At 41.0% G+C, this 9,275-nt stretch overlaps 1 pseudogene; it reads right to left on the bottom strand.

The window, feature by feature from the left end:
* Positions 1 to 2,241: 2,241 nt before the first annotated feature.
* Positions 2,242 to 9,053, bottom strand: LOC122745473 (annotated as a pseudogene).
* Positions 9,054 to 9,275: the final 222 nt, after the last annotated feature.

Below are 9,275 nucleotides of genomic sequence, written 5' to 3'. Positions count from 1 at the left end.
AGGGAAAGAACTGGGGTGGGGGCACTCTTGTTATCTACCTACTCAAATCTTCCTGTTTTCAAGAGATGGTGATTTAAAAAAAAAAAGAGGATTTTTGTTGTTGTTCTTTTGGGAGGAGTGAGGTGGGAGGGTTTTGTTTGTATTTTTTTTATGTCTGCAGAGCTACCTGGAAGGTTCAAGGCAAGATGGACATCCTTTGATAAGCTACCTGACTTTTCTGTAGCCCTCCTTGGAAGCAAGTTGGGGAGAACCTTTTAAGTGTAGTGATACCTCACTGGTACATAGATGGATGATCATCGGGGCCCTGGCTCAATTAGTCACTTTTCCGATTCCTTCTGTGGGCCCAAGGGATGCCCTGTGTGGCATTATGTGTTCCATTAATATTTAGGCTATCCTCAGGGGGAATTGAGTCTTTAAACCATCTGAAAACTAAGGGAGAGATCACTGGACTGGGAGACCTGAATTCTCTTCCCAGTTCAACCAGTGACTTGCCTTGAGACCCTGGACAAAGGGCTGAATTGCTCAAGGGGCCGTGTTTCACCATATATGAGAAACTGATTAACATCTCTAAACCACTCCCCCTCTCCCCCAATTCCCAGGATGTTTGGAAACTCAGTGAGGTTATACATGTACTTTGTACCTTTGGGGGCTTGGGCAGGGTGGAAAAGGTGCTACAGAAATCCAAGGGTGGTGGTGACACATCTTTTAATGAGGGTGGCACTTTTTGACTTGGAAAGCTCTATAAGAATGTGAGTTTTTATGATTACCCTTTATGTCATCCTCACCATCATTTTCTAAGGCCCATCACTGAAACTTCAAGGAAGAGTCATTTCTTTTTTTTGTTTTTTCAGGGCAACTGGGGTTAAGTGACTTGCCCAGGGTCACACAGCTAGTAAGTGTTAAGTGTCTGAGGCTGGATTTGAACTCAGGTACTCCTGAATCTAGGGCCGGTGCTCTATCCACTGCACCATCTAGCTGCCCCAGTCATTTCTGAGAATATTTTCTTTAGAGAACAAAAGTCAACCCCCCAAATAAGGCTCTAGGCCATTCCAGAGAAACTCCTTGGACAATGTTTAGAAAACCAAAGGCCCATCTAACCCTTTAGAACACTGTCATTTTAGTCCAGTCACCAATGCATGACTTCTATATATAGCAGCAAAATGAGCAAGCAGGTGTCTTTCTCTCCTCTCTTCCCTGATCCTTCTCAGCTAGAAAGAGACTGAATATGGTATTTGGGGACCATTACACAAATCTCAAGACAATAACATTCTTTTTGGGTCCTGGCCCTTTGGATTTCCCTTCCCTCCCCCCACCCCTTTTGCTGTAAGAGATCCTCTGAACTGACACCTCCGTGGCCCTTATGGGGAAATCTCACCCCCCACCCCAGTTACTGTTAACTGTTCCCCTGTCTGCCTGTGTCACAAACCCAAGTTCCACCAGGTCAAGCTCAAGTGTTTTCCTACCTATATGCAATCAAGAGACAGGATCTGTCAGCCATTCCCATAGCTCATTTAGCTAGATTTTTCTTTCTATTGGTAAACAAAACAAAACAAAATATAATCCTTTCTACTGCCCAGCCCCATTTTTTCCCCCTTGACCTAGGGCAGACTTTTTAGCTTTTGGCTCATTCCTTGGTTTGGCAGCAGCCAGGGATCTCTCCCATTCCCTGGGAGGAGGCCAGAAAGGAGGCCAAGACCAAGATGGTGGATGAGGAGATGAGGTGTTCGAGGGCAAAATTTGGAATTAAAAAACCAACCAAACAAATCACAACACCCACCAGAGAAGCCTGGTAAAGAGAGGCTAGTTTCAGGTGAACCTCAGCAAACACAATTCAGCACAGAACATGACTTTTTCATGGATTAAAACTGTAACTCGATATTGGAAGTTACACTAATCGCTTCAGTTTGTATTAGACATGCAATTATGTGGTTACATTGTTATATATAGACTTGTATGGGGGTCTTTCCCTCTTTTTTCCTCATTTTTTTCCTTTTTCCTTTTTTAAAAAAAATTTCTAGTGCCTTTGTAAAAGGAAAAAAACCCATCATTACTAGGAACCAAAGAACCAATCTATTGCTGGGGTTGTGTGAGATGTCCTTTGTGGGTTGTGTTTTGTACAAAAGTTTCTTCTATGACTAAAATGAGGTTTTGAGTCTGCCTCTCTCCATCATCTCCCTCCCCTCCCCCCAATCCTCTCCCCATCCCACCTACCCCGCCTGGGTTTTGGTGGGGAGGTAATGATTAGTACTCGCTCAGACTGTGCCACTTGGCTACTGGTTTGCGGGGGCTCTCCCAGACCTCTCACCTGTGTTCTGCAGCTGTGACACTGTGGGCCCCAAGATCAGCCTCCCCACCACCTCGTTCTTGGTGGTGTGGTTGAAATCGATGACGAGGAACTCAATACTGATGTCAGGCAGCAGGTCAGTGGGGAAGTGCACTTCTTCATGTGGGTTTTCTTCTTGGTAATGAGCTTCCTGACATAATAGAGGTTCATCTTGACATAGAGATTACCTGAGAGACCGGTGATATCCATCTTTGGCAAGTGTCTTGCTTCAAGGACCACCACTGTCATTCTCTGGGCCACCAGCTGGTAGGACAGGGATACTTGCAGCTCCCCTCTGCTAATACACTTCTGGATATTTCTCTTGATGATGTCCTGGGTCAGCTGAACCTTGCCAGTGCTGGGATCCACCCCAGCCAGTGGTACCATGACCTTGCCAATGAGGAGAATTGCTCAAAACTGAGCACCAGAAAGTGTAGCACGAGATCCTGCAGCTGGATGTAGGGGATGCCATAGAAAGTGAAGGTCTCATCGAACATAGGGTCCAGCGTCTTGCATAGCACTCTTGTCTTCACATGGTGCCATTTGTCTGGGAGGATGGTCATTTTGATGTAGGGATCGGAACCCTGGGTCTGGTCATCCATCACTGGCAGCCCATGGCTCTCTTGTATTGTCACTACCAGGGCTTTTATGGGAAATTATAGTCCACTGAGAAGGTAAGGGACCCCAGCATGACATCGTCTTCTGGGGAAGATGGGGAAGCTGTTTTGCTTTCCCCAGGGGTCAAGCTCTGAACTGGGCTCAGTTCATCCCCGTAGTCCACCTTGATGAGGAGCTGGTCTATACAAGGGTTAGTGCTCAGTACCCCAGGACTCTTCTCTCGGCTTAGGAAACCCAATTCGGCCGCATCCACCAATAGATTCCCTCATCCACCATCCCACCCTGGGCTACCTTTGTCTTTTCTCACAGGGATGATTTTCTTCTTGTTGCTGAGTGTCTCAGGGTAGATGCTGATGCCCTTGAGCATGTGGATAAACTTGTAAGGGGGTGTCTTGTGCTTCTTCTCATTCTGTTGGTGACAGCAAGTCCAGACAAAGACTGTCACAGACACAGACACCACCAGCACGGTGGCGCAGATGAGCCCCAAATCCACTGGGGATACAACTGAATAACACTACCACTCAGGGAACACACGGCTGTGTCCCGTCCCTTTCTACTAGGACTTTTTAATGATTATTATATGAAAATTATTAGAACAACTACATCATTCAGTTTTCTTTTTTTAAATCATAAAGATATTTTGTTATTTTCCAGTTACACATAAAAATAGTTTTCAACATTTGTTTTCGTAGGATATTTGTGTTTTTTGGGGGGGATCTTTTTGGTGAGGCAATTAGGGTTAAGTGACTTGCCCAGGATCACACAGCTAGTGTTAAGTGTCTGAGACTGGATTTGAACTCAGGTCCTCCTGAATCCAAGGCCAGTGCTTTATCTACTACACCACCTAGCTGCCCCTCATAGGATTTTTAGTTCCAGATTTGTCTCCCACCTTTCCCTCCCCCAAGAAGAAAGCAATCTGATATAGGTTATATATGTACAATTACATTAAACCTATTTCTGCATCAGTCATGTTGTGAAAGAAGCAGAACACAAGGGAAAAACCTCAAAAAAGAGAAAAAACTACCAAAAAGTGGAAACCGTATGGGTCAATCTGCATTCAGAATCCACAGTTCTTTTTTCTGGATGTGGAGAACATTTTCTATCATGAGTTCTTTGAAACTGTTTTGGATCATTGCACTGCTGAGAAGAGCCAAGTCTATCACAGTTGACCATCACACAATGTTGTCGTTACTATGTACAATGTTCTCCTGGTTCTGCTCAGCATCAGTTCATATAAGTCCCTCCAGATTTCTCTGAATGCTCCTGATCATCATTTCTTACAGCACAATAGTGTTCCATTACATTCATATACCACAACTTGTTTAACCATTCCCCATTTTATGGGCATTCCCTCAATTTCTAATTCTTTAACACCACAAAAAGAGCGGCTATAAATATTTTTGTACATGTGGGTGCTTTTCCCTCTTCTACAATCTCTTTGGGATAAGACCTAGTAGTGGTATTACTGAGTCAAAGGGTATGTACAGGGGCAGCTAGATGGCGCAGTGGATAGAGCACCGGCCCTGGAGTCAGGAGTACCTGAGTTCAAATCCGGCCTCAGACACTTAATACTTACTAGCTGTGTGACCCTAGGCAAGTCACTTAACCCCAATTGCCTCACTAAAAAAAAAAAAAACCAACAAAGGGTATGTACAGTCCCATTGCCCTTTGGACATAGTTTCAATTGCTCTACCAAATGGTTGGATCAGTTCACAGCTCCACCTAAATGCCAATGTTTGTAGTGAGGGTGCATCCACAAAGTTTTATTGCATTTAGATAAATGGAAGACAGTGTTGGTGATTAGGTCATGAGATGCACAAGTCTTTAGTATTCAGTGACTATTGCTGTTGCTATTTCCAACTCCATTCCTCCCAAGGATTCCCTGCTACATCTGGTAGTTTGAGCTTACTCTAGCATTAAAGTCACCAAGAATTATAAGCTTGTCCTCTTTTGACACATTGATAAAGAGGGTCTCCAGGTCTTTTGGTAGGCATACAAGCTTATTGACTAGATTGGTCTTTTTTTGGGGGGGGGGCAGGGCAATGAGGGTTAAGTAAGTTGCACAGGGTCACACAGCTAGGAAATGTCATGTGTCTGAAACCAGAACTCAGGTCCTCCTGAATCCAGGGCTGGTGCTTTATCTACTGTGCTACCTAGCTGCCCCCTGGCTAGATTAGTCTTGTTTGCAAAACCTACACCAGCTTGAGAGTGCTCCTCTTCACTGTGGCCACTCCAGAAAAATGTGTATCCAGCTCCAGCTTCAGTAAGCTGGCCTTCATTTGACAGCCTTGTTAAATGCAGCAAATATCTCATCCAAGTAGCAGCCCTGAATGAAACAAGGCACTGAGGGCTGCTATTTGGATGTGATATCTGATGAGCTCTCTCACAACAAGAGCTGTTCATCTTTTAGGTTTACTAGATTTTGCATTGTCTCTAAGTATGCGCGTGTTTCATGTATCAGTGTCGAGTTGAATAATCTTTTTAAAAATTTTTATTTATTTATTTTATCTTTTTTTTTTTAAGTCTTGGATCATTTTATTTTTTATTTTTTTAGTTCTCAACATTTGTTTATACAAGCTTTCCAATTTCAGATTTTTCTCCCTCCCCTCCCTCCCCCTTCCCCTACACAGCAGGTAATCTGATATAGGTTATTATATATATATTATATATATAATGTTATTATGTATATACATATATACATAATAACATTAAACGTATTTTTGCACCAGTCATATTATAAGAGAAGAATCACAGCAATGAGGAAAAACCTCAAAATAGAAAAACAACAGCACCAAAAGCAAAAGAAATAGTATGGTTCGATCAGCATCTCTACTCCACGGTTCTTTTTTTTTCTGGATTTGGAGATCCCCTTCCATCATGGGTCCCTTGGAACTCTTCTGTACCATTGCATTGGTGAGAAGAATCTAGTCCATCACAGTAGATCAACACTCAATGTTGATGATACTGTGTACAATGTTCTTCTGGTTCTACTCATCTCACTCAGCATCAGTTCATGCAAGTCCTTCCAGGTTTCTCTGAACTCCTCCTGCTCATTGTTTCTTACAGCACAATAGCATTCCATTACATTCATATACCACAACTTGTTCAGCCATTCCCCAATTGATGGGCAACCCCTCAATTTCCAATTCCTTGCCACCACAAAAAGAGCAGTTATCAATATTTTTGTACATGTGGGTCCTTTTCCCTTTTTTATGATCTCTTTGGGGAAAAGACCCCAAAGTGGTATTGCTGGGTCAAAGGGTATGCACAGCTTTATAGCCCTTTGGGCATAATTCCAGATTGCTCTCCAGAATGGCTGGATCAGTTCACAGCTCCACCAACAATGCATTAGTGTTCCAATTTTCCCACAGCTTCTCCAACAATTATTATTTTTATTTTTTGTCATATTAGCCAATCTGATAGGTGTCAGGTGGTACCTCAGAGTTGTTTTAATCTGCATCTCTCTAATCAATAGTGATTTAGAGCATTTTTTCATATGGCAATAGATAGTTTTGATTTCTTCATCAGAAAACTGTCTGTTCATATCCCTTGACCATTTCTCAATTGGGTAATGACTTGGATTCATATAAGTTTGATTTAGTTCCCTATATATTTTAGTAATGAGACCTTTATCAGAAGTACTGGCTATAAAAATTGTTTCCCAGATTTCTGCCTCCCTTCTAATTTTGGATGCATTGCTTTTGTTTGTATGAAACCTTTTAAATTTAATGTAATCAAAATCATCCATTTTGCATTTCATAATATTCTCTATCACTTGTTTGGTCATAAACTGTTCTCATTTCCAAAGATCTGAGAGGTAAACTATTCCTTCCTCTCCTAATTTACCTATGGTATCACCTTTTATGTCTAAATCATGTACCCATTTTGACCTTATTTTAGTATAAGGTGTAAGATGTTAGTCTATACCTAGTTTCTGCCATACTATCTTCCAGTTTTCCCAGCAGTTTTTGTCAAACACTGAGTTCCTATCCCAGAAGTTGGAGTCTTTAGGTTTATCAAACAGTACATTCCTGAAGTCATTTGCTACTGTGTGTCCTGTGCCTAACCTATTCCATTGATTCACCACTCTGTTTCTTAGCCATTACCAAATAATTTTGATGACTGCCATTTTATAGTAAAGTTTCAGATTTGGGACAGCTAGCCCACCTTCCTGTGCATTTTTTTCATTAGTTCTCTTGATATTCTTGACCTTTTGTTTTTCCAGATGAATTTTGTTATTATTTTTTCTAGCTTTATAAAATAATTTTTAGGTAGTCTGATTGGTATGGCACTGAATAAGTCAATTAATTTAGGTAGAATTGTCATTTTTATTATATTAGCTTGGCCTTTCCATGAGCAATTAATATTTTTCCACTTATTTAGATCTGATTTGATTTGTGTGAAAAGTGTTTTATAATTCTGTTCATAGAGCTCCTGGATTTGTCTTGGCAAGTAGACTCCCAAGTATTGTCAACCATTACTTTAAATGGAATTTCTCTTTCTATCTCTTGGACTTTTTTGGTCATGTATAGAAATGCTGATGATTTATGTGGATTTATTTTATATCCTGCTACTTTGCTAAAGTTAATTTTTCAGTTGATTCTCTAGGATTCTCTAAGTATACCATCATATTACCTGAAAAGAGTGATAGTTTTGTTTCCTCCTTGCCTATTCTAATTCCTTTAATTCCTTTATCTTCTCTGCTAAAGCTAACATTTCTAGTACAATATTAAATAGTATAGGTGATAATGGACATCCCTGTTTTACCCCTGATCTTATTGGGAAGGCCTCTAAATTATCTCCATTACATATAATGCTTGCGGATGGTTTTAGGTAGACACTGCTTATTATTTTAAGGAAAGCTCCACCTATTCCTAAGATGTCTAGTGTTTTTATCACAAATGGGTGCTGTATTTTGTCAAAAGCTTTCTCTGCATCTATTGAGATAATCATATGATTTTGGTTAGTTTTCTTATTGATGTGGTTGATTATGTTGATATTTTCTTAATGTTGACTCAGCCCTGCATTCCTAGTATAAATCCCACCTGGTCATAGTGTATTATCCTGATGATCACTTGCTGTAATCTCCTTGCTAATATCTTATTTAAGATTTTTGCATCAATATTCATTAGGGAAATTGGTCAATAATTTTCTTTCTCTGTTTTGGCTCTGCCTGGTTTGGGTATCAACACCATATTTGTGTCATAAAACACATTTGGTAGAACTCCTTCTTCACCTATTTTTCCAAATAATTTGTATAATATTGGAATGAATTGTTCTTTAAATGTTTGGTAGAATTCACTTGTAAACCTATCTGGCCCTGGAGATTTTTTCTTAGGGAGTTCATTAATGGCTTGCTCAATTTCTTTTTCTAATATGGGCTTGTTTAAGGACTTTATTTCCTCTTCAGTTAACCTGGGCAATTTGTATTTTTGTAAATATCCATTTCATTTAGATTGTCAAATTTATTGGCATACAGTTGGGCAAAATAGTTCCTAATTATTGCTTTAATTTCTATTTCATTGGTAGTGAAATCACTCCTTTCATTTTTGATACTAGTAATTTGGTTTTTTTTTCTTTCTTTTTTTGTTTTGTTTTGTGTTTTTTTTGTAAGGCAATTGGGGTTAAGTGATTTGCCTAGGGTAACACAGCTAGTAAGTGTCAAGGATCTGAGGCTGGATTTGAACTCAGGTCCTCCTGAATCCAGGGCCAGTGATCTATCCACTGTGTCACTTAGCTGCCCCCTCTTCTTAATTTTTTAAAAATCAAATTAACCAATGCTTTATCTATTTTATTGTTTTTTCCTAAAACCAGGTCTTATTTTTATTGATTAATTCTATAGTTTTCTTGCTTTCAATTTTATTAATTTCTCCTTTAATTTTCAGGATTTCTAATTTAGTATTGTGGGAATTTATTGTGATTTGGGGACCCTGCCTTTGGGCAGACTCAAGTCTGCCATGTGCACCACAACCAGGGCTTGAGGGGCCTGTGCCCCCTGCTGCATGCCTGGGACTTCCACACAGGCTGGCCTGGATGAACCTGGGATCTCTGAGGTAGATCCCCTCAGGGAGGAGGGAGCTGGGGCTTTTCCCCCAGCCATCCAACCTGGCATCCCGTAAGGCCCATGGGGCTTCTCCTCTCAGCTTGGTGTGTGTGGAGGTGCAGGGAGCCTGAGGTTTGAGGGGAGGTTTGAGGAAGGTGTATAATGGGGTTGTGAGACAGAAAGGGGGGATGCCAGAGGACTAAGAGAATGCAAGGAGAAGCAGGTTGGTGAGAGAAAAGATGCTGAGGGAGGCAGACAGAGGAAGGAGTGGTAGGGAGTAAGGGGCTTTTC

Source organism: Dromiciops gliroides, chromosome 1 (genome assembly GCF_019393635.1).
Source record: "Dromiciops gliroides isolate mDroGli1 chromosome 1, mDroGli1.pri, whole genome shotgun sequence".
Classification (NCBI taxonomy): Eukaryota; Metazoa; Chordata; class Mammalia; order Microbiotheria; family Microbiotheriidae; genus Dromiciops; species Dromiciops gliroides.
Note: the sequence above shows the minus strand (reverse complement) of the source record. Positions and strands in the feature narration are given on the sequence as shown.